Below are 5,042 nucleotides of genomic sequence, written 5' to 3' on the forward strand. Positions count from 1 at the left end.
GTATATTGACATTATCAAAAATATAAAAACTACCTTTCAAAATGTTTTACCCTCAAAATCTTCAAATCATGACACATATTTTAAAATTGGAACATACAACTTTTTTCATTAGTTTTGTAGCTGCAAGAACTTTTGTTATTTAAGCCAACTATTAAAGCAAGCCTAGAAGTATTTGAGCACCAATTTTAAAAATCTGATCAAGCAACGTCATGCATTGCAATCTGGTTCGTATTGTTCTGCATTTGACCCTCCATGTTTATGTCACCTTCTAATAAAATATACCTAGGCTAATGTCCATAAGCACCTAGATCTGAACTACTTTATTCCTTCTACTATTATGTCTTTTGTAACAATGGAGGTCCTAAATCTCGTGTCAACTTAATTAACATAAGCATCTGACTCAATGTGGGTTTTCGCGAATGAAAGATCCGCTAGATGGCGGGACGTGGATGTCAATGACATATGGGGTCTGACTGCTGCGTGATTGGTGGATTTTGACATAATGTCATCATGTCAAAAATAACCAATCATGCAGCATTTGGACCTCGCGTCTATGTATTGCCATCTGGCGGATTTTTCATTTGTGAAAACCCTCATTGGTCTGACCACGTAATTTACTCTCCTAAGCACGGAATTATTTGGTTTGAGGCAAATCTTAACCTAATTTGTAAACACTAAACAAAATGTTTAATGTCCAAGTTGAGTCTTATCACTAGACCACAGAGTGACTTTAAATATTACGAATTAGTACATACTTATAAGCCAGCATTAATCATAACAAACAATCAAACATAATGTACGTAAGTACATACATGTAGACGGCATAATAATATGGCTCTTATCATTGACATGTATGGACAAATGAACTTCCGTCCTCCACAGTACAACTAATTAGATTATTTTTGTGTAAAATGATAACAATGCTTGAGGATTTAATGTAAATTCTTGTCTAAAACAAAGCTACAGCTTCTCCTAACTAGTACATTTTAACGTTTATTGGATTGTCATTGTACACAGCTTTGTATTATAATTGGTCTACATGAACGACACTAAAATACTCTGAAAGTTGATGGTCGCTCAAGCATTGCTGATTTTAATCAATTACTAGCTGACCCGGCGAACTTTGTTCCGCCTTAATGGCAATAAATAAGCAGACTTTTTTTTTATTATTTCGAACGGGATAAAAAGTATCCTATGTCCTTCTCCTGGCTCTAAACTACCTCCCTGACAATTTTCAGCTAAATCGGTTCAGCCATTCTTGAGTTATAAGTGGAGTAACTAACACGACTTTCTTTTATATATATAGATTCCAAAAGAGTGAGAGTGAGAGAACTAACATACTTTTTGGTATTTTGTGCATTTAATCTGAGATTGAAAGAAGTTATGGAATATTATTATTGCAATGATCCACCATGGCAACACTCAATGAGGTGCGATTGTGTAAAGCAATCGTATTTATTTGATAACAATAAAATCTGTTTAACAAGCCGTTTGACAAATTATTGCGTACGTTTTGAACTGTCAAATTAATATGATTGTTTTACACAATTGCACCTCTGGAGTTAAACTAGGGCAAAGTGGGCGCTTTAAATTTAAATCCTCTAACATAAAAAGTTATCTACCCTCTGACCAAGAGGATATTTTTTGCAGCATTTATTTTTCACACAGCACATAAATTGATAATTCGTTAACAGTATTCAAATTAGAATTCTGATATTAAAAAAAGTCTAAAGACGTTAGGAGATTTTAATAATAACCTACATAATTTATGCTATTTTGTAACCGATTCAAGTCTGATCAATCTGGTAAGTAGTTAAGCCTGTTTTTCTATTTAGAGTTTTGTTCGTTACAGAAAATAAATTACTTATAAGATGCAGGTTTTTATATCAATTTCGATGAGATTTTCTTATTATTGTAAACAATAAGGAAGGAGTCCCGTGCATCTGGCGACTCGTGTTACTTTCCCCCGCGTTGTGGAACCAGTTTTTGCACATAAATTCCGATGTTTAGAGGTGGGCTTTTGGCGATTCTTTTTTTTCCGCGGATGAGTCAAAGGCTGCGATTTCGTGGGGTCGGTCAACCTGCCTGCGTTATCGGGTCCTTTCTGATGTTTTTTTAAACCTAATAAAATAATCATATAGTAACTTATGAAAATACTTTTTTGACGGTTTCGCGAGAGGTAACGTTTAGCGAAACGTCTTCCGAGATCGATTGCCTCTGCTAGCTAAATCAGCTACATCTAAATGACGCATTGCTGGAATATTTTCTTCTACCCTCTTTTGTCGACTATGATAAATAATCACACCTTGAATTTCGCTGTTTGATGAACCTTGTCCCATTATCGATGTCAATTATCGTGGTTCCTAATTATTTTGCACACCTAAAATAAGTAATACTCTTACGTTTAAACCTAAGGGATTTGCGCACGTCCTTTGTTCAGGGTTCCTGCGAAAAGCTTAGCCATACCGGACGGAGGCTTTGTTCTTGGTAATTAAAATGCCCAGACGCGCTGATTTATATCGGCGTTACTTCTTACGGCTTACGTCATCTTGCAAATATTTTGAATGACGAGCTTTTCTTGTTTTTTTAGCTCCATGAAACTACTAATGATTGATGTTTTGCTACGTACTTCATAAATGGCTATAATTTATCAAGGCATGTCAGATTATTATCAAAAGGTCTACCCACTGCTGCATATTAGTTACACAGTTCTGATGACTTCAGCTTGGTCAACCTAGAATCCAAATGTGAATAGTAGGACACTACCCACATTTGAGATTGATGCTTTCTGCCTAAGTAAACAAGTGCAATCCGTATCGTATTGGTATTTGGTCATAAGATATCTAACCGTTTCTTCAAAGAACCAACTTAATTACAGGACCAGAAACAGTTTATACAACTCGTACATTCTTCCGGCGTTGCTGCCGCTGATTACGCATAGGCGGTCGATGCATATGGGCAGTTGATTGTTCACATCTGCCTACAAGGGCTTGCATGCGCGTGAGTGGACCGCTCCATGTGCGCAGCCTAGATAGCGGGTTGACAATGGCGCCGGGCGCCGATTTGGCTGGGACTTCGTAAACCCGGAAACATCATTTTGGACGCGTGATTGATTTTTGATATTCCTCCAACTGTTTGGCTTAATTACTGAGAATTGACCTAGCACCCTAAATAATATTTGTGACAAAAGTGGAGGATTTGTGAAGGATATCTGAATATTAACTAATTCAAAGCATTTTACCACCTAAGAGACATATAAGGTCCTCGTCAACTGTGCCAACAAAGATTTTGTTAATATTACCTGTAAAGCTGTCTATTGACCTCGTGACCGAGCTGAAAAATCATTTTCCCAACCGTAAACATGACGAGAAAGGGTTCATAAACTGGGATTAACCGCAGATATTGCGTTCGGAAGTAATTTCCATCCATTGACTGTTCCATACATTCTGTGGCACGAATGAAATATCAATGACCTGAATATAAAGACAAAATTACATCTGAATTAGTCTATCTTTTGAGCATTTCGGTGTCGTTACTGTATCTTACATAATTCGATTATGACGGGGAAGGTACTTAACTGAAGAAAATAGGGCATTAATGACCCCGTTGGTCGTAAAATTCCCCTCTTTAGGGGAGCATCCCAACTAATATTATAAATGCGAAAGTAACTCTGTCTGTCTGTCTGTCTGTCTGTTACGCTTTCCCGCTTAAACCTCGCAACCGATTTTGATGAAATTTGGCATAGAGATAGTTTGAGTCCCGGGAAAGAACATAGGATAGTTTTTATCCCGGTTTTTGAAACAGGGACGCGCGCGATAAAGTTTTTCTGTGACAGACAAAATTCCACGCGGGCGAAGCCGCGGGCGGAAAGCTAGTATGAAATAGATGTTTAAAATATAACTTGATACTCGTCTTAATAGCTTCGTAGCCGTTTTTTTATGTTAATATTCCTGTAGTAGGTAGTCAATTATCGTTATCTTAGGAATTTTTTATTGTGCAGACATTATTATTTCTAACAGTGCAGTATGCAGCACTTATCGACGCACATTAATCATACTCAGTAATATCTTCACAGATTATACAGACGCGTTGGAGCTAATCACCAATGATTATAAATTATACTCTTTGTGTTATTAGGTTAAAATAAAAATAAGCATTACAAAAATAGAACTACATACATACATATTAAACGCAACTACATCGGTTGGATTGTATACACGGCCTGCCAACTCCGTACACTGAGCGCCCGGATTTGCTAGTGTGAAAACTACGCGTGGGGTGTTATCTAGACCTGGATGAACGGCAGTCTGTCCTCATTCCAGGTCGTCGATCTTGACTGACCGGGCCCAGATAGCTTGCGCTCAATCGCCCGCATTTCGCGCACCCACCGCCTATAAACACATTACTGCCATTGCTCTCTTTGTCATTCTCCTGTAAAATATTCGGAATGCAGGCGAGTTATTTGCGGAACATTGTTTGTTGCTGTGATGCGTAGATCGCGTGGGGGATGGCAGACAGTGTGTCTTCAGTTCATTGTACCGAGGATGGCCCACGCGAAACTGAGAAACGGAAACTTAAATGTGCCAAGCAAATGGAATGCAGGGACATGTGATGAAATATGCTGAATTTCACCAGATCCCAAAAGACGGCAAAACAAGAAGAAGCTTAAAAAGTGTATGCAGCTCAACTAGCATTGGAATAAGTATTAAACATGATGTTTTTTATTACGCTAGTCCTATTTAATCGTCATGTGCTCCAATAAAAAGGTCACAGTGCCGATGTAACTCGTAGGATCCCGAGTATTATTTATAGACGAAGCAAGCAACACGCGGTTTTATTTATCTAGATGCGACCACACGCCTGCCTTCGCCTCGCGCACGCGACGTTAAAAAACTTAATGTTGCGGTGTGATTTATGTCTTTCAGTGTTTGTGTTGCCTCAGAGGCGACACGCTGACAATTCACTCATCATTAATTAATATTATGCAACTGCACGATGCATCAAAGTAGACCCATCATCAGTCAATGCTTCCAACTCCATAT

This window comes from Ostrinia nubilalis, chromosome 1 (assembly GCF_963855985.1).
Source record: "Ostrinia nubilalis chromosome 1, ilOstNubi1.1, whole genome shotgun sequence".
NCBI classification, from domain to species: Eukaryota; Metazoa; Arthropoda; class Insecta; order Lepidoptera; family Crambidae; genus Ostrinia; species Ostrinia nubilalis.